At 38.0% G+C, this 21,737-nt stretch overlaps 1 protein-coding gene across 1 annotated transcript in view; it reads left to right on the forward strand.

Moving 5' to 3' along the window:
- Positions 1-246: 246 nt before the first annotated feature.
- PELI2 (pellino E3 ubiquitin protein ligase family member 2) overlaps positions 247-21,737 on the forward strand; it is a 470,538-nt gene continuing 449,047 nt past the window's right edge. Inside the window, exon 1 of the mRNA XM_073895263.1 lies at positions 247-326. The gene's annotated coding sequence lies outside the window, so the exon portion shown is untranslated. The remainder of the gene's footprint in view (positions 327-21,737) is intronic.

Below are 21,737 nucleotides of genomic sequence, written 5' to 3' on the forward strand. Positions count from 1 at the left end.
TCTATTTATATGAAGTATCCAGAATAGGTAAATCCATAGAGATAGAAGGCAGATTGGTGGTCACTAGGAGTCAGGGAGGGAAAGGGGATGGGAAGTAATTACTTAATGGGTATGGACTTTCCTTTCAGGCTGAGGAAAGGTTCTGGAATTTGATAGAGGTGGTACATACCCAACATTGTGAATTAAATGCCAATGTATTATAAACTTTAAAATGGTTAATTTTATGTTCTGTGAATTTTACCTCAGTAACAATGAAAACCAGATTTCTCTGGATGTCATGAGGCTGGGTTAGAAGAGCAGGCTTCAGAACTACCATAATCGTCCAGGTGAGAAATTCTGATAGCTTGGACCAAGGTGGTGCTTATGAAGGTAGAAGGAGCTGATGGATCCAAGAGATATTTAGAGGTAATTGTGAAAAACTAATGACCAACTGTCACATCATAGGAGCCCCTCTTGTTGGTGTCAAAATAAAGGGAAATGGAAATGAAAGGAATTCTTCTCTGGGGGGTTCTAGCTAAGTTTCTTACATTAGACACTTAGAACTCCTTGATTTTATAGGTGCAAATACAGTGAAATATTTCATATTGGCAGCTACTGTGCAGCTATGACATAGAGAATTTTAGGTTTTGTAGGAGAAAATACTTGGGACCTTGCATATTGGTCACTTTTCTAGCATCTTACTGTGTCTGAGAAGCCTTTCTGGAAGTGAGGAGCAGATCTGCAGAGACACCATCCAGCCCTGGATGGTCACATCATACCCACAAGGAGGCTTTCAGCATACGCTTTGATGTGCGGTTGGTATAGAGGAGTCAATAAGCTTATTGAAACCAGAGGGAAAATTCTATGACATGTTTTCCCTGAGCACCCGCAAGAAAGGTCAAATTAAAGGAAATGGTTCAAACTGACCATATGTAATTAGACAAGGGGAATTCTCTGCCCCCCTCATCCCCATATTAAGCCTCTCCAAGATTAGCTTTGGGGATATATATTTAGTTTCCACAATAGTAGATACTTGTCTTAAGTATCTTCTGTTATTATTGTAAAAATAGATTAATGGGGCATTGACTGGCCATGGAACAGTCTAGCAGAGCCCATTAATCTGAATGCATCGAATCTGAAATTGTTCAGAAGTCATGTTTCCTTTCCCTATCTTATCATCTTTCTCTGTAACAAAGATTATTATTTAAAAAAAATTTCCAAAGCAAGGAAGGTCCCAGTGGTTATTTTTATCATGAATTAATCTCCTTCCTGGGAGATTGAAGGCCCTCTGGGTGGGTCTGTTGCTAATACCATCCTGTGTGTACAATTATCTTCTAATAAGCATAGTCTCCCGTCATTGTTGCTTAATAGCTTAATTATATTACCTAGGACAAAAGCTGGCCCAGGCCTAGTTAAAGACAGTTCAGACAGTAAACCCGAGCTAGCCACCAGGAGCAGGACAACACTTATGGGGCTGGGATGTTAAGTGGACATGTGTCTTGAGCCCTTTGTGTCTCTTTTGCTTGTAAAGCACTCTGGTCTTGGCCCAAGGACTGGCATTCCCAAGGGCACTGGCATCTGCCTCGGGTAGACTGAAACGTAAATGGTGGGATGCTCCTAACTTCTGCCCTTACATGTATGTTAGTGATATAAGGTGTGGTAATGGTCACACAGTAGAATGAACCAGAAAAACCAGCAGTGAAACTTAAATACATTTAAGAAAAAAAATGATAGGAGAGGGATTTTCAAAGTACAACTTTGGAAAATTTTGGAGAAAGTATATTTTTTCTTTCTTTGAGTTTTTTAAATTACCAAAGTCATGCATAAATAAATTATAATTATAAAAATTTTACTTACCACAGATGTAGCTAATTATTTGTATCCACTACCTACATAGAGGTCATCCTTTACTCCCCCAACCCCTATGCCATCCCAATAACTTCACTAAGAATAGAATTCCTGAACAAAAATGCAATTGTTTATACCTTACTTAACATGCATTGAAGCAATTTGGGCCAGGTTTGAACTTACCACAAGCTGAATATTTTTTTCAAAAACTTCATATTATTCCACTGTAAAGAACCCCTAGCTTAATATTGGCATAGAATTGTATAAAACCTTGAAGCTTTCAAAAGAATAGTAATGTTATGAGAAATTCAATGTCATAGTTAGACCACTGAAGTGATTAAAGTTTAAATGGAGAAAGGAATCTGACTCTTAGTTCAAAAAGACACAATAGCATCCAACCTGTGAGAACAAGAGCAAACCTTTGGGGTTATCAGCTCCCATTTTATAGATGGGGAAACTGAGGTCTTTCCAAGATAAATACTTCCCCAACATTGATACTCCTGCTGTACATTTATCATCCCTGATATTTAAAGTTCTTGTACCAGTCAAATTAATTTTCTTTTACATGATTGACTTGGCTTCATCACTCCTTTGACCTCAATACACTTAGCTAACTCATTCAACAAACATTACTTGAGAACCCATTGTTGCCAGGACCTGGGAGGACCAAGATGGGGAGCCGAGGTCTTTCCCCTCAGGAACCCACCAAGTACACGGTGATGGTATTAAGTCCCATAATACAGACAAAAACACATTCATATTTTTATGCTTTGAGGTTTTTTTCCTGCCTTTGTCTTCCCACTCCTTTCTGTTCCCTTTCATTACCTTTTATGGCATTAACTATCTTTTCAGACTACGATTCCATGCTGATTTCTCCCCTCTGTGTTCTTGTTATGCTTATAATCCTATCTTGACATGCACTTCCATGATGAATGCCACATGGGAGGGAGGTTGGAGCTGAGTGCCACTAATTAAATGCCTTTGTGGGAAAAAAAAAAAATGACGCCTATCACTTATTCACATCCCATTGCCTGAAACCAGTTACACGGCTACGTCTCTTCAGGGGATGGAGAAGCACAATGCTCCCTTGGGATGTATGGAAGGAGGAGAATCTGGATACTTTTGAACATATAAATGATTACCACAGTTATATAGTCCTTATTAATATGCTAGTATTTCCAGTATGTTCACCTTAATTTTACCAGATTATACGAATAAATGACTGCGACCTTCTTATTTTGTAAAACCATGGTGTCCACCAGAGGGCACAAAACCAGGCACTTAATACATTGATGTTTGACCTGAGATTTTGTGAAATCCTGTTTAATTAAGCCCAGTTTATGATATCTTCAGATTCTGGCCTTATCATATGGATTAGAAGCTTTAGAGAAATCTAAGGCCTGGTTTGTGTTCCTTGCCAGCAGGGATCCAGGCAGGAAACTCACTGAGGCCTTTTCTAATTCCCAGACTTGTCTAAATATCCCCAGTGATTGTCAGTCACTTAACACTACTCGCAAACACAGTCGTTTTGAATGCTTAAAACAAACCAGGCAAAGTGACAACTCATATTTATCAAGTACCAGAAGGAGGTCACATTCCAGATGATCTTTGAGATTCCTTCTGAGATTCTTTAAAGTTTCTTTCAAGGAAGATGGTAATGAGAAAGAGCCTGCACATTTTATTATTATTATTATTATTTATTTAAATTCAAGTTAGTTAACATATAATGTATTATTAATTTCAGGGGTAGAATTTAGTGATTCATCAGTTGCAGACAACACCCAGTGCTCATTCCATCACGTGCCCTCCTTAATGCCCATCACCCACTTAGCCCATCCCCCTGCCCCCCTCCCCTCTAGCAACCCTCAGTTTGTTCCTTTAGTTAAGAGTCTCTTGTGGTTTGCCTCCCTCTGTGTTTTTATCTTACTTTATTTTTCCTTCCCTTCCCTTATGTTCATCAGTTTATTTCTTGTTCTTGTTTCTTAAATTCCACATATGAGTGAAATCTTATGGTATTTGTCTTTCTGACTGACTTCGCTTAGCATAATACCCTCTAGTTCCATCCACATCATTGTAAATGGCAAGATTTCATTCTTTTTGATGGCCGAGTAATATTCCATTATATATACGTGTGTGTGTGTGTGTGTGTGTGTGTGTGTGTGTGTGTATACACACCCCATCTTCTTTATCCATTCATCTGTTGATAGACATCTGGGCTCTTTCCATATTTTGGCTATTGTGGACAATGATGTCAACCTCGGATCACTATTTTTGTATTCTTTGGAAAAATACCTAGTAGTGCAATTGCTGGGTCATAGGGTAGTTATATTTTTAATTTTCTGAAGAACCTCATACTATTTTCCAGAGTGTTTGTACCAGTTTGCATTCCCATCAACAGTGTAAGAGGGCTCCCCTTTCTTCACATTCTTGCCAACATCTGTTGTTCCCTGTGTTGTTAATTTTAGCCATTCTGATCAGTGTGAGGTGGTATCTCATTGTGGTTTTGATTTGTAGTTCCCTGATGCCAAGTGATGTTGAACATTTTTTCATGTGTCTGTTAGCATCTGTATGTCTTTGGAGAAATGTCTGTTCATGTCTTCTGCCCATGTCTTGACTGAATTCTCCTGTAGGATTTTGATGGACTCCTGCCTCACATTTAGGTTTTTCATCCATTTTGAATTTATTTTTGTGTGTAGTCTAAGAAAGTGAGCCCTCAGCTTTATGATGAGTCTACATCTTGGGCTCTTGATTCCTGTTAGGTTTGTTCACGGTCACCCAGTTCCTGACCTCTTACCTGTGATGCCTTCCAAACCTGGGTGTTTCAGACAGACTAATCATTCAATGCTCTTTCAAACTGAGTTTTTAAAGGTTTTGCTCAACATGTATTTTAAGGAGAGGCTGCATGGGGGAGAATAGAGAAGCAGGGTGGCTGATAGTAGTGCTCAGATTCCCATCTGGTGCCCTAAAAATTTCAGCTCTGGCCCTGGATCAGTTACCTATGGCCAACTCTGTAGCAAAAGACCCCAAAATTAGTGACTTTAAAATAAGAACCATTTATTATTTCCCAGGAGTCTGTGGGTTAGCTGGGCTCATTCACACATCTGTTCAGCTGGTGAGTCAAATGAAGACTGCCTGGTTTGGGATGGCCGCCTTTGGGATAGCTGAGATCTCCCCTATGGGCTTGTCACATGCACTTGCCCCATGCACTTGCCCCACATGCCTCCCTGGCAGGCTAGCCCAGGCATGTTCTCAGGCTAGCCTGCACATGTTCTCAGGACAATCACAGAGAAACAAGAGGACATAGAAATGCTCAGATATGTTGTAAAGCCTCTGTGTCAGGTTTGCTACTATCCCATTGGCCAAAGGAAGACAAGTGGTTCAGCCCAGAATCACAGTGAAATTGGTCCTACAAAGCTACAGGGAGACCACTGATTGGGGACATTAATGCAACCAGTCTACCACAGGCCCCAAACATGCATTTTCCACACTATAAAACCAAACCCCCGCAAATGATCAGGACCTACTAGCTCAGAGGCCAGTTTATTGTGGAAAGAAATTTATATGCTCTTGTTGCACATTCAGGAAACTACTAAGATCTCACTGTGGGTGACTGGTAGCCAGCTGGGAGAAGTAGGAGTCAGGGTGGGGAGTGAGACCACTGGACACTTACTTCATTTGTGTCTGAGATCCTGGCTCCTCTGACTTAATAGAGCATTCTTGTTGAGTGATGAGGGATTGGTCATTATCATTATCATATTCATGCATTTGAATATAGATGCAAAACGGATGTCTTTACTTTTGCTAGGACTTGAATTTGCAAGGGAAGGGCAGAGAGTACAAAGTTTTCCATATTATGTCTTTATCCCTTAAGGAGATGCCATCAGTTTCAGAGAACCAAATAATGTCCTTGGTCAGAATCAAGAGCCACTAAAACGATGTAATGCAAACAATTTTTTATCAAAGGCTGCAGAAACCAATTTATACGCTGTGCCTTTCTGACCCTCTCCACCTTTCTAACCACAGGAGATAAATGATAAATATTATTAAAATATTACACAGTTCCAGAGGGAGTCCAGAACCTCTTCAACACTGCATTTATATTATATTATAAAACTTCTCTTTAATTTGGCAGGAAAAGTTTTTTTTTTTTAAATAGTTCTTGGAGTCTGCAAAGAAATACCTTATTTAAAGTGAGTTCCTTATCTCATCTGAACTGGGACCTGCCTGACAGCTAGGCATACCACATTAACTGAATCTCACATGTAATGCCAGGGGCAAGCAGGCTGTTGCTTAACAAGGATGCATAATAGCTAATTGCATTTTAGGCCATTCGTTTGTCACTGTGACAGTGCCAAGTAACGTTTTCAAAAGCAAAAGTAGTGAGGCCAATTCTGATTCACTTATGAGCCTGAAAATCATTAAACAGCCTGCTCCCCAGGAATATGATGTTCCTAAGAATTTTGGCTTGTGCTATAGTGTATCCTGTCCACTGCTAGACTTGACTGAAATGTGTGCCTGGAATATATTATGGATCCTTGATGTCAATCATCAGTTGTCATAATCTTCACATGCACTTGCTTAGTCTTTCCCCACATTCTGCATCAATAGCCTATAGAGACAAAGCCTGCATATGAGGAAGGCAGTGTTTAACCTCCCTAATTAACAGCTTTGGATGAAAGAACATCTCCAAGGTGCTCAGAAGGAAGAGATTCTAAGGAGATTTATGCATCTCTCTTTTAAGATGCTTTGCATGCTGTGTATAATTTGCAAGTACATAAGGAAGTGAATGCTCAGAATATAATATTCAGAGCTCATCTATTTATGTTTGTATTTATTAAGTTCTTTGTAAATCTCAATTTAGCAGATGTCTTCTGACTCAAAATAAAGCTCTTCATGAGGGAGTCAGTGTGGCTGTACAACAAAAGTCACATTATCATTTGAGTACAAATATTTGTAAAATAGAACAAACTGGAAAATTGAAGGAAAAAATACCACTGGAATTTGGGACTCATTAAATTCTCATGTGCATGACATATTGTGAAAAACTTTGTTCGGTCCTTGGTTCAAAGGATTCTTTTCCTCCTCCCTTCTTGGCTTTTGACACTAATAAAAACTTCATGGGAGTGTGTGTGTGTGTGTGTGTGTGTGTGTGTGTATGCACGTGTGTGTGCCACATGCCACTCTTTTCATACTAGAATATATTTCTAGAGGATGTTATACTGTGTGTCTGTTGCATTTCATGTTCCAGCGTCCAAAAAACCTGGAAAGATCACTGGCGCATCAGCAGAGGTTTTCTCTGAAGGGGTATTACCATGGCTTGTGTGTGTAACAGCCTGTGCCTCACCCATGGCCAAATCCTTATCCTTCACAAGCTCCTGTGTTTGTTTCTTGAGACATTTTTCCAGTCACCACCTCCTTTCTCTTTTCTGAACTTGATCGTTCTGTCTTTGCCACTAAATGCCATCCCATTACTGCATGTGTAATGTCAGATTATCTCAGTTCTGGTTTTAGTTCAAGATGTTGACATTCAGATCTCTGTCAGCTTCATGCTCTGTAACCGGTAAACAATCTTGTCTCACATTTGCATTTATCTGAGCCTTGAGAGGTCCGGGCTTTTCCTGGAGGTAAATTTAGGCAGAAAGTGACACCAAGATGGAAATTATGTATCTCTCTAAGGCTCAGCCTTACAAAGCTAATTGTGTTTGCCCAAAATAAAAGTCCCTTACTAATATGTTGTGTTGTCTCCACCAAGGAAAGGATCCAGATAATTCTCAACTTGATTTATATTTTTGGCCTCTATTACCTCTAGAGCCAAGAATTCCATAAGTTTACTGCACACAGTGTAAAGTAATACTTACTTTTACTTCCTCTAAGATATCATTCTTTAAGTGTTGGTTCTAGAATTCTGAGGCTCTGGACCTTGATGATTCCATCCCTACTTTTCTGGATTTATAAGTATATGTGGGTTTCCTTCAGTATTTCCTTCCATCTTGGGCTTCTGGATTTGCGAATCTTATTTGTTATCATTATTTGACACTGTTTCTATTCATGGTTGCAGATATGACTGTGAAGACAGATGCCTGGCCAACAGTTCTTCTTGTAGGGTATTTAGAAAAGAGCTGCTTTTATTTGTAGCTACTGTTAGTAGCAAATGCCTCTGTTTAAGGTTCTATTTCCTCACCCACTATTTTCTCTGCATAACCGCCCCACCCCCATGTCTCATGTCCAAATTTCCCATCCATTTAGGATCTTTCCCTTTGTCCTGAATGTTGGCACGTTGTCTAATGCTATATTTATCCTACTGAAGTACTTTTTAATGCACTGTCAATTGTTCTATCCCCATGGGCACATCGATAGGATTTATATCTTATGAATCTTCCAAGTAGATATGGGAAGTAAGCAGTTGGATATTGAGTTCTGGAGCTCAAAGGAGAAATCACAGGTAAATATAAAGTTGGAATCATCAACATTAGGTGGTATTGAAGCCATGGGAATGGATAAGATGGATAACATAGAAGAGGGGAGGGAAATGTTGGTATAGTTCAGTTCAAAATGACATTTCAATTCTGCACGGCTGATGTTCTGCTCATCTTTTGACCCTTCTTATTTGTTCATATCTCTCCTTGCACAGCCTTTCATCTTCTGGTACCACATTTCTTAGTCCCTCTCAAATTTTGATTTTTAAGTTTGGTTGGTAGTTTCTTTCTTGGTAATACGGTTAATTGAAAATGTTGTCCAGAAAGTCTTTCCTTCCTCCCTGGGAGTCAGTTAATAATGTGCCTTTCAAAGAGTCATTCTGGTCCCTCCCACCACTGCTTCTTTCCTTACCTGGTTCAGAAGACCTGAAGATAGTTGAACAAGAGTCACCAGTATCTCAGGATTAGCTGAAGTAATAAGGTCCTAGTAGGCAAATATTTCTCAGGACCACGGTCAGCAGCACACATGTCCTGATTGCCACTCTTCTCCCTCATTTTTAGTCCTTGCTATACCTGTGAGTCTCCATCTTCAGCTCCTGGTCTCGGTCATTGTTTCTGCCTTCCTAGGGCAAACAAGTATTGTCTCTATGGATAAACTGTGTTTCTCAAAGTTTTCTACCCTGCTTTTATTCCACCATGATGCCTTCCTTCATCTGCATCAGAAGTCCAGGTGAAAGTTGAATGTGAGTTACTCCTAATGCAGTAATTTGTCAAATTGAGAAAACTTTATTTAAGGGCACATATGTAACCTCTATGATAAGTTCAAGTTTTAGCCAAGAGAAAGTAGTTCTTCTGTATCTCCCAGTAGGTCTTCAGTTTGTAGGAGAGAGAAATGGGCAAAGACTCGTAGAGAAGAATAGCCGTTGAGATTGCCAGGAGGGGTAAAAAAAGCTTTTAGATCTCATTTTACCAAGCTATTTACCAAGGAAGAATCATATACCAACCACAAATGAAATATGAAAAGAACACTTAGGAGAGTAAGAAGCTCAAGAAGGAAAATGTGAGATCTGTAGCAGGTTCTGCAAACAGAAAGAGTTATTCTTAGCCTCACTCAGTTAGGGATGGAGCTTGATGTCATGCTGAGGTCCCTGAGAACATTTAGAATTCCTTGAGCATGAGCTGTGTGGTGCCTCAGAGGATGCCTTCAGCAATAGCTTCTGCTCTGAAGCCAGGGGATGTCCAGCTGCTTTTAAGATTGTCCTAATGTAGGATGGTGTTTCAGTTTGGGTTTAGTGTTTGTGTTAAGAGAGATGCAGACTCTGCTAAGTGATTTCTAATTGTGTGCATGCTGTCATTGGTGTGCCTCTGGAGGCATTCTTGTGAGTTTACAGAAATTTCTTAATGACTCTCGAAGAGATTTGATGAGATTTATGAGTCAAAAGATTTGACTGTATGATAGCTTCTTGCTTTATTCCTACACCCTAAATTAGAATATATTCTGGCCTATTTCCAATACATTGCTAGTTTGTGTGTGTGGCTCATGTATGTGCGTGCGTGTGTGTGTGTGTGTAAATTTTTATGATAAAATAAGAATGCCTATTTTCAATATGATGGAAAACGCCATCCCGGTCTCCAGGAAAAAGTAACTTAAATTCACTTAGTAAAAACAAATTCTTATCAGGGCTTAACTGTAGCTGAAGGGTGGGAAAGGATAAAAAGAAAGTCTGGAGTCAGCAGGATTGCCCAACAAGCTTAAATTCATTGCCAGTATTAACTACCGAGATCTCATAGGATTTCATGGAAGTGACGGGTTCATGTAGCCCTGGATCCTGGCACTGTTCTCTTGGTGGCTTATGTCAGTTCCTGCTTGTAGGACTCCTGCTCAACTGGGGATCTGCAACTTTCATTCTGTGGGTGTAGTCCAGCCCTGTAATTGAACATAGCCAGTGAGAGTCAGCTTTGGAGTTCTATCACAGTGAAATTCCACCCATAGGTGATGCCTGGATTTAATCTGCTAACTGAAGGGATAATCCTTTACTAATCTAAAGGCACTAGGTGCCGGGAAGCTGTAGCCTTTTTTCCTAGTTACCCTGTGTGGGGAAACTTGTGTCCTCGTTTCAAGTTTGTCTACCATAGTGGTCTCAGCACACCTCACAGCCAAGCCAGCCCAAGACATACCACCAACATATTTGAAAAAGTATATTCTTACTCATAAGTTTTTCTGTATTGCTGATAGATTTCATTGGTAGGGTATGTTACAGGCTAAACTATGGTCTCCTTGAAGTTTCCATAGACAGTTTAAGGTGGAGAGAAAAAATCCCTGGTAGCATTATGTTATTCACTCTCTTCTACATCACCAGCTTCACCTCCTTGGCTGACAATTTCCATCAGCATATAAATATTCTCTAAGACCTCCCCTGTTGAAAAACTTTCCTTTGACCCCACTTATCTGCTCCCTTGAGTAGCTGAACTTTTGGAATGCATTACCTGTACTCACTGTCTCTTTCTTTACTTCTTATCTGTGGGAACTCTAGACAAGTGTGTGTGCCAGCACTCCATTAAAACTGGTTTCCTTTCATTAAAACTGATTTAAAGAGCGTAAGTGTCTTCCGTGTAACTAATCCAGAGGGCTGTTCTCTGCCCTCATCTGATTTAGCCTTTGAGCAGCATCAGCCACTGTAGTTGTTAGTTGGTTGACCATCTTCTCCATCTACCAAGACTTTCAACTCTTGGCTTCCAAAGCACTGGACTCTCCCGGTTTTCCTCCAACATCCCTGGCTGTTCTTTCTCAGCCTGTTCTGCTGGTTACTCCTCCCCTACTTAATTTCCAAATGTTGGCACACCTTGGAGTTCAGTCCTGGGCTTTTTTTTTTTTTTCCTACTCATCCTTTCCCCCAAGGTTTTAATATATTCCCTGGTTAGGTCTGACTTAGACCTATGCCCTGTGCTCTTTACATATCCAGTTATCTGCCATTTTTTCCCATTAGAATGTCTGACTTCTTAAACTTAATGTGTTCAAAATGGAGGAGTTTCTCTGTCTCACAAACCTAATATTCCTCTCGTATTAACCCTCTTGGTAAATGGAACCACCACACTCTCAGTTGCTCAAGCAAAAAGTATAGGAGTTATGCTTGATTTTCCTCTTTCCTTCCGTTCTCAGCAAATCTTGACTACATCCAAATAGCTTTAAAATCTGTCTACTTCTTCACATTTGCATTATTGCTACGTAGGTCTAAGTCATCATTATTTCACTATTTTGTTGAGTGAATGAATGATTGAATAAATGAATGAGTAATTGTCTCTGGAAATGATACTATTGTAGAGCCTTTTCAACATCACTTTACTTTTACTCTGCTCAACGATTTTTCTCCCACACCTGTCACTGATTTCCAAGCAAGAAAAAGCAAAGTATTAAGCGCCCAAGCATCACATTTTGTATAAAACTTGAAAGCACTATATTTAGAAAAAGTTGGTAAGCATAAGCTCTCAAGTCTAATTAAATTCTGGCATAGTAAAAGTACTAATGGAGACAGTGGACTGTAGTTGATATCTGGACGGGGAGTTTCTGACCATTTGTATTATAGATGTCTATTAATAAACAGGCAGTTCTTGGAGAACGAGACATAGCAAATAAAATTTAGTAGATTGAGGAAGACCAACTCTTTTTTTCCCCATTTTTTATTATTATGTTAATCACCATACATTACATCATTAGTTTTTGAGTAAGTGTTCCATGATTCATTGTTTGTGCATAACACCCAGTGCTCCACGCAGAATGTGCCCTCCTCAATACCCATCACGAGGCTAACCCATCCCCCCACCCCCCTCCCCTCTAGAACCCTCAGTTTGTTTCTCAGAGTCCATCATCTCTCATGGTTCGGAGGAAGACCGACTCTTTTGGCTAACCTGGATTCAGTCTCTTCATTATGAAGAAAATTGATCATAAAATCTGATTTGATTTGGCAAGTCATATCATTAAGGAGTAGCCTTGTAAAGGTCTCTAGACAGCCAATCTTACTTATGATAAATTAGACTCCTGCTGTAAGATTCTCTAAGGTAAACAAATACTGAGTAAGTAAGGTTTGTGATCTTCTTCCTTACTCTAGGCCAGTAAATGCAACTCAGTCAAGTGCATGTCCATATTATTATATTGTATCCAAATCTACATTTTGATTCTGGACGCTCACAGCATTGTCATTGTAATACAGTTATCGAACCCAAAGGAATTTGGTCAAAATGATGCTACCAATTTGACATTCTTCTGTTTTTAAAAAAATATTTCTTAAATTAATATACAGTAAAATTGACTTTTTTATATGTATAGTTCTATGAATTTTTAATCCATGTAAAATGGGTACCCCCACAATCAGGGTACAGATGGTTGCACCACCCAAAAACATTCTGTTGTATTACTCCTTTTTAGTCACATCCTTCCCTTACCCCAACCTCTGAGAATCATGGATGCATTCTCCATCATGATAGTTTTGTCTTTTTCAGAATGTCACATAAATGAAATTATACAGAACACAATCTTTTGACACTGGCTTCTTTTACTTAGCATAATGCCTTTGAGATTTGTCCAGTTTGTTGCATGCATCAGTGGTTTATTCCTTCTTATTGTTGAGTGTATTCTATTGTATAGGTGTATCACATACTACTATTTTGCCAATTGCACTGGCTAAGTTTCCTGATGTATAGAACTAGTGAAAGTGGACATCCTTGCCTTGTTCCCAGTATTAAGCATTCAGCTTACATCACTGAGTATGATGTTAGCTGCAGGTTTTTTGCAGATGCCTTATACCAGATTGAGGAAGTTCCCTTGTATTCCTACTTTGCTGAGAATTTTTATCATAATGGTTAATTTTTTCAAATGCTTTTCCTATATCAATTGATATGATCATGTGGTGTTTCTTCTTTGGGACATTGACATGATGGATTACATGATTGAGTTTTAAACATGAACTAGCCTTACCTTCCTTGGATAAATCCCCTTTGGTTGTGGTGTATTATTCTTTTTATGTATCACTGGATTCAATTTACTGATACTTTGCTGAGGAATTTTGCATCTATGTTCATGAGGAATATTGGTCTTTAATTTTCTTTTATTCTCATTGTCTGGATTTGGTATCAGGGTAATAGCCTCTGGCCTCATAAAATGAGATGGAAAGTGTTCTCTGCTCTTCTATTTTCTGAAAGAGATTTATAGAATTTGCATGATTTCTTTTTTAAATGTTTGGTAGAATTCACCAGGGAAGATAGCTGAGTCTGAAAATTTTTTTGGAAGGTGTTTAACTATTAATCAATTTCTTAATAGTTATAGGATTGTTCAGATTTTCTGTTTCATCTTGAATGATTTTTGTTAATTTGTGTTTTGGGGGAATTTGTCCATTCCATCTCAGTTGTCAAATTTTTAGGCATAATTTGTACTATTCCCTTATTATCCTTTTGATGTATGTGTGTCTGTGGTGAATCTCCTCTTTCATTCTTGGTATTGGCAAATTTGTGTCTTGCTATGGATTCATTAATTTTATTTATCTTTTCAAATAATCAGCTATTTGTTTCACTAATTTTCTCTGTTGTTTTTCTGTTTCGATTTCATGATTACTGCTCTTTTTTATTTCCTTCCTTTGGCCTGCTATTGGTTTCATTTTGCTATTTTTTTCAAGTTACTTAAGGTAGGACCTCAGAGGGCGCTTGGGTGGCTCAGTCGTTAAGCGGCTGCCTTCGGCTCAGGTCATGATCCCAGAGTCCTGGGATCGAGTCCCACATCAGGCTCCCTGCTCAGCGGGAAGCCTGCTTCTCCCTCTCCCACTCCGCCTGCTTGTGTTCCTGCTCTCTCTGTCTCTGTCAAATAAATAAATAAAATCTTAAAAAAAAAAAAAAAAGGTAGGACCTCAGATTATCATTTGAAACCTTTGTTTTCTCCTAATATAAGCTTTTTTTTTTTAAGATTTTGTTTATTTATTTGGGGGAGAGAAAGAAAGCACAAGCGAGTGAGAGCATGAGCAGGGGGAGCAGCAGAGGGAAAGGGAGAAGCAGGCTCCCCGCTGAGGAGGGAGCCTGATGAGGGGCTCCATCCCAGGACCCCGAGATCATGATCGGAGCAGAAGGCAGACACTTAACCAACTGAGCCACCTAGGCACCCCCTAATATAAGCTTTTAATGCTATAAATTTCCCTGTATCTCCCTTAGAGGCATCCTATAGATTTTAATCTGTTTTATTTTCACTTTTATTCAGTTTAAATTTTTAAAAAATATTTCCTTGAGACTTCCTCTTTGAACCGTAGATTGATTATTTACAAGTGTGTTTAATTTGCAAGTGTTTGGAGGATTTTTCTTTTTTTTTCTTTATTTTTTTTATTATGTTATGTTAATCACCATACATTACATCATTAGGTTTTGATGTAGTGTTCCATGATTCATTGTTTGCTTATAACACCCAGTGTTCCATGCAGAATGTGCCCTCTTTAAAACCCATCACCAGGCGAACCCATCCCCCACCCCCCTCCCCTCTAGAACCCTCAGTTTGTTTTTCAGAGTCCATTGTCTCTCATGGTTCGTCTCCCCCTCCGATTTCTCCCCCTTCATTCTTCCCCTCTTGCTATCTTCTTCTTCTTCTTTTTTTTTTTTTTTTTTACATATAATGTATTATTTGTTTCAGAGGTACAGGTCTGTGATTCAACAGTCTTACACAATTCAGTGCTCACCATAGCACATACCCTCCCCAATGTCTATCACCCAGCCACCCCATCCCTCCCACCCCCCACCACTCCAGCAACCCTCAGTTTGTTTCCTGAGATTAAGAATCCCTCATATCTGTGAGGTCATATGATACATGTCTTTCTCTGATTGACTTATTTCGCTCAGCATAATATATTATCTTTCTACTACTAATTTCTAGTTTAATCCTGTTATGGTCAGAGAACTTACATGCATGATTTCAATTCTTCTAAATTTGTTAAAGTTTATTTCTAAATAAATGGTAAATATTCAATGTGCCCATGAAAAAATGTGTATTTAATGTCATTGTTTTCTAAATATTATTAGATCTACTGGTGATGCTCAGTACTCTATATTTTTACTGATTTTCTGTCTACTAATTTTATCTATTACCTAGAGAGAAGTGTTGACGTCTCCAAAGGTAATTGTGGGTTTTTTTCTATTTCTTCTTTCACTTTATCACTTTCTGCTTCTAATATTTTGAGGTTGTATTGGTAATTGCACACCCATTAGGAAATGTATGTCTTCTTGGTGAACTGACCCTTTTTCTCATGATATTATGTTCCTCATCTCTGATAATTTTCTTTGAAGTTACTTTGTATGATATTAATATGGTTACTTCATCACTTTTTTTCATTAGTGTTTACGTGGTATAACTTTTTTTATCCTTTGACTTTTAACCTACTTATATCACTGTGTTTGAAGTGAGATTCTCATACACAGTATATAGCCAGGTGGTTTTGTTTTTTCTTCTTTTATTTGGTATGTTTAGACCATTTAAAATTAAGGTAATTATTGATATGTTTGGATATAGGTCAACCGTTTTATGATTTGTTTTTGTTTGTTCTCCATGTCTTTTGTTCCTTTGTTTCTCCTTTCCTGCTGCTTCTGGGTTGTTTAAATATCTTTAGTACTCCGTTTTAATTCTTTTTTTGTTTTTGAAGATGGTGATCTTTGTGCTATTTTTTAAAATCTTGTCACAGGAAATATTGTTTATTGATGTTTAAAGAGTTTTGATTCCTTTTAGTTGAATGATGATGATGATAATAATGATAATAATAGCGGCTATGATTTAGTGGGCACCTGATATGTGCCCTTTTCATACCTAATCTATAATCTTTATAACAATGTTCCATGGTTAAGTAATTTTTTTCACTTTATAGCTGAATCAGATTGAGAATTACAGGGGCTTAAATGTCTCACTCAAAGTCACCTTGATGGTAAGGAGGGGAGTCAGTAGGCCAGTCCCCATCTAACTCCAAAGGCTATGTTCTTTCCATTGCAACTTTCACAGATTTGACATATATGACTTCAAGATACAGGATTTTGCTAATTCTCAGGGGAGTGGAATTTCATGATTGTTAAAATGATCAATGTAAAACACATTTTGTGTTATGGCAGATAATCCATTCTCCGTCAGCTGCATACCTTGTGTGGGAAAGGCTTTTCCTTCCCTGTGACTAGGAAACTCATGGGTCACAAAACTTTAGTTAAGGTTCCCTGATAATCTGTCCCCAGCTATAAATAATATCACAGTACTTTGTTTGGATCTACTACATATAGTTTAGTTGTACTCTATCATTCTCCCTTTCTTTTGCTCCAGATATTTTATCCTAGTGTCTCTTGAGCCTTATTTTTATATTGGGATTGTATATTGATAGAGTGATCTATTGTTCCCATTTTTATTGGCTCATAAATCCTCATAAAGAACAGATGGTATATATTTGCTTTTGCTGTTAAGTCCTAGGACCCTGCCAGTGGATGTTTTACAGCGTCTGCTGTGCTTATCAAGTAAACAGTGTTACCAAGAATCATGCACTTGCTCTTTATGCTGGGTGTTCAAGATCCAAGAGATGCTATATCTACACACCCTATAAGTTCTGCATTTTCCAGGAACTCTGTGTTAGGTAGTAGAGATGGTCCATTAAGCCACTTAGATACCATGCATCAATTTTATTTTGCTGGTGATAATCAGGAGATGGTCCATTTATCATGAAGCATACATTTTTATGTGATTATCTGAATATGGTCTGCCCTATTTAAAAACAGTGTTTTAGATCTTAACAAAGGGAAAGGAAACAAGCATTTGTTGAGTGTGTACTACATAGAGTTACTTTAATGTATTATCTTCAGTAATCCTCTCAATAAGTTTGAAATGTAGATATATTTTTACATACTATTTCACAGATAAGTAATTTGTGCCACAGAGATTAAGTAATTTATACAAGGCCATATAAGGTTAGAACTGGGGAACTGACCAGAGTTTAAACTATAGGACTCCAAATTCCATAAGCACTCTGGTAGAGCAAACTATCTGCTTTACCATTTTTTCCCCATGCTGATTGTCACTAACCATCTATCTCTAGAAGAATTCTGCCTTTTCCATTATTTTAGATCTGATTCATAGTTTTACTTCTACTCCATAAGTATAATAACCAACAAAAGCAAGATAGTGTAATGATTAATAGCACAGACTTTAGAGTCAGACTCTCTGGGTTCAGACTCTGGTTTTGCTATTTATTAACTGTATAATTTTGAGCAAATTACTTAATTTCCCTGTGCCTCAGTTTTCTCCTTCAATAATAATAGCACATACCTCAGAGGCTTGTGATGAGGACTAAATGAGTTAATTTTTGGAAAGATCTTAGAAAAGTGCCGAATACATTGTAAGTACTACACACATATGCTTGCCAAATAAGTAACATTTATTTGTCATTTATTGTGTATTTGATACTTGGCTAAGCACTCTAGATATAATTCCAAATATATGGAAGGTACTATTATTGTCTCCATTTTATGAGTGAGGATGCTGAGGCATAGAAAGGATAACAGCTCGTCCAAGACCATACCAGTGGTAAGTTCATTGTGGGAAACCAAACAGAGTATAGGAGAAGAGAATAAAACTCACCGTAATTCTATCACCTACGGAGTATTGTGGTTACATTTGGAGTATTTTCCTTACTCTATCCATATCACTGTAGATTATTGAAATCATATTGAACGTACAATATTCCATTTTTGTTTTGTTCCTTAACATTATATTAAACATTTCCATCTTAACATTTCATTCATGGTTTTTTTGTTGTTGTTGTTAACATTGTTAATGGTTGTAGAATATTCCATCATTTGGATATGATATTTTATTTAATCCCTGTTAGATGATGAATATAAAGTTATTTCAGGCTTTTGTGCTAGTAGGTAATGTTACAGTGAATATCTTTGCATTTTGGATTTTTTCTTAGGATATATTTTTGGGCTTGGAATTACTGTGTCAAATGATCAGGTATTTTTAGTGTCTCTTAAATGTACAAATAAGCTACTATTTTTAGAGGAACTTACAAAACACTATAAGCAAAAATACAGATAAAATAGAAAAAGGGAACAGTCAAGTTACCCAGATACAAGTTTTTTTTTTAAATTAGATTTTATATTTTGAGATAATTATAGATTAACATATATTAAGAAAAATAGAGATCCTGTCTATCCTTTACTCCATTTCTCTTAATGTTAACATCTTATAACCTGTAATACATTGTCACAACCAGGATATCTCACTGATACAGTCAAGGTGAAGAATATTTCTATCACCACAGCAATCCCTCATATTGCCCTTTCATAGTTATAATACCTCCTCCCAACTCCCATCCCTGACTCTTGGCAATTACTAACCTGTTCTCCAAGTCTATAGTTTTGTTATTTCAAGAATGTTGTATAAGTAAAATCATAAAATGCTTGACTTTGTCACACTGGCTGTTTTCACTCAGCAGAATTCCCTGGAGACTCATCTAAAGCTGTGTGTCCCAGTCGTTCATCCTTTTATTGTAGGTATAGATGTGCCACAGTTTGTTTAACCGTTCAGCCATTGAACGTCTGGATCGTTCCCAGTTTTTGGCTATTACAAATAAAACTGTTATAAAATTTGTGTATAGCTTTTGATGTAAACATAAATTATAAGTTCTTATTCTCTGGGGAAGATGCCCAAGTGTGCAAGTTGCTGGGTTATATATGGTAGTTGCATGTTTAGTTTTATATAAAACTGCCAAACTGTTTTCAGAGTGGCTGTTTTATTTTTCATTCTCAGAAGCAATCAGTGGATGATCTAGGTTTTTGCATCCTCGGCAATATTTGGTACTGTTACTCTTTTTCATTTTAACCATTCTGAAAGGTGTGTAGTGATACCTCATTGTGCTTTTAATTTGCATTGCCCTAATGGCTAATGTCGTTGAACATCTTTTCATGTGCTTATTTGCCATCTGTATACCCTCTTTGATGACATGTTGTTCATGTCTTTTGCTGATTTCCTAATTAGATTGTTTTTTAATGTTGAGTTTTTATATATTCTAGATTCTGATCCTTTGTTGGATATGTGCTTTGCAAGTCTTTTCTCCTAGTCTGTCACTTGTCTTTTCGTCTTCTTAAGAGGGTCTTTTATGGAGCAAATTTTTAATTTATTTTTTTATTTTAAACTCCAGTCTTTAAGATTTATTTATTTATTTGAGAGAGAGAGAGCACATGTGCATGAGTGGGGGTAAGGGAGAGGCAGAGAATCTTTCACACAGACTCCCCGCTGAGCGGAGCCTGGTGTACGGCTCAATCCCATGACCCACGAGATCATGACCTGAGCCAAAAACAAGAGTCAGACACTTAAACCACCTGAGCCATCTAGGTGGCCAGAGCAAAATTTTTATTTTCGGTGAGATCAAACTTACCAATTTTTTTCTTGTATGAATTATGTTTTTGTTTTCAAGTATAAGAATCTTTTGCTTGGCCCTAGATTCCAAAGTTCTCCTATTATTTTCCAAAAGTTTTATAGTTTCCCCTGCCTCCCTGAGCCCCCACCTTTGCCGCCGTCCCCCAGTCCCCCCGCCCAAGCCCTGTGGTCTTTGGTAATGACTGGAAACCTGCTGGACAAATTATAAAAACACTATGATATTTAATTTTATATTTTATATTTAAGTCTGTGATTCCTTTTGAGTTAATTTTTGCATAAGATAAAAGACTTAAGTCAAGGTTCTTCTTTTTTGTTTGTTTTGTTTTGTTTTTTGGCTATGAAGTTGGAATGATTCTCCTCCCACTTAATTCTTTTTCAAAATTGTTTTAGCTATTCAAGTTTCTTTGCCATGCTGTCTGTATCTACAAAATATTTTGCTGAGGATTTTTGATAGGGATTGCATAAAACTGTATGTCAGTTTTGTCTTTTTTTAAAAATTTTAATTCCAGTATAGTTAACATGCAGTATTATATTAGTTTTAGGTGTACAATATAGTGATTCAACAATTCTGTACATTACTCATTGCTCATCATAAGTGTACTCTTAATCCCCTTAGCATTTCTTGTAGGGTGGTCTAGTGATCATGAATTCCTTTAACTTTGTTTGTCTGGGAAACCTTTATCTCTCCTTCTATTCTGAATGATAGCCTTGCTGGATATTCTTGGTTTCAGGTTTTTTTCTTTCAGCATTTTGAATATATCATGCCACTCTCTTCTGGCGTGCAGAGTTTCTGCTGAAAAATCAGCTGAGAGCCCTGTGGGGTTTCCCTTGTATATAACTGTGCTGTTTTTAAAATTCTCTCTTTATCACTACTTTTTGCCATTTTAATTACTATGTGTCTTGGTGTGGACCTCTTTGGGTTGATTTTGTTAGGGTCTCTCTGTGCCTCCTGGGTCTGGATTTCTGTTTCCTTCCCCAGATTTGGGAAGTTTTCAGCTATTTCTTCCAATAAAATTTCTGCCCTCCTTTCTCTCTTTTCTCCTGGGATCCCTATAATGGAAATGTTATTATACTTGATGGTGTCACTGATTTCCCTAAGTCTGTTTTCATTCATTATTATTGTTCTTTCCTGTTCAGCTTGATTGTTTTCCATTACTCTGTCCTCCAGGTCGCCGATCCATTCTTCTGCTTCCTTTATCTACTATTTATTCCATCTAGTGTATTTTTTTTTATTGTGTTATGTTAATCACCATACATCATTAGGTTTTGATGTAGTGTTCCATGATTCATTGTTTGCGTATAACACCCAGTGTTCCATGCAGAATATGCCCTCTTTAATAACCATCACCAGGCAAACCCATCCCCCCACCCCCTCCCCTCTAGAACCCTCAGTTTGTTTCTCAGAGTCCATAGTCTCTCATGGTTCGTCGCCCCCTCCGATTTCCCCCCCTTCATTCTTCCCCTCCTGCTATCTTCTTTTTTGTTTTTTGTTTTTTTTTAACATATAATGTATTATTTGTTTCAGAGGTACAGGTCTGTGATTCAACAGTCTTACACAATTCACAGCACTCACCATAGCACATATCCTCCCCAGTGTCTATCACCCAGCCAGCCCATCCCTCCCACCCCCCACCACTCCAGCAGCCCTCAGTTTGTTTCCTGAGATTAAGAATCCCTCAGATCAGTGAGGTCATATGATACATGTCTTTCTCTGATTGATTTATTTCACTCAGCATAACACCCTCCAGTTCCATCCACGTCGTTGCAAATGGCAAGATCTCATTCCTTTTGATGGCTGCATAATATTCCATTGTATATATATACCACCTCTTCTTTATCCATTCATCTGTCGATGGACATCTTGGCTCTTTCCACAGTTTGGCTATTGTGGACATTGCTGCTATAAACATCAGGGTGCACGTACCCCTTCAGATCACTACATTTGTATCTTTGGGGTAAATACCCAGTAGTGCAATTGCTGGATCGTATGGTAGCTCTATTTTCAACTTTTTGAGGAACCTCCATACTGTTTTCCAGAGTGGCTGCACCAGCTTGCACTCCCA

Source organism: Callorhinus ursinus, unplaced genomic scaffold, assembly GCF_003265705.2.
Source record: "Callorhinus ursinus isolate GAN/ISIS: 27379988/994484 unplaced genomic scaffold, GSC_fseal_2.0 scaffold8, whole genome shotgun sequence".
Taxonomy (NCBI): domain Eukaryota; kingdom Metazoa; phylum Chordata; class Mammalia; order Carnivora; family Otariidae; genus Callorhinus; species Callorhinus ursinus.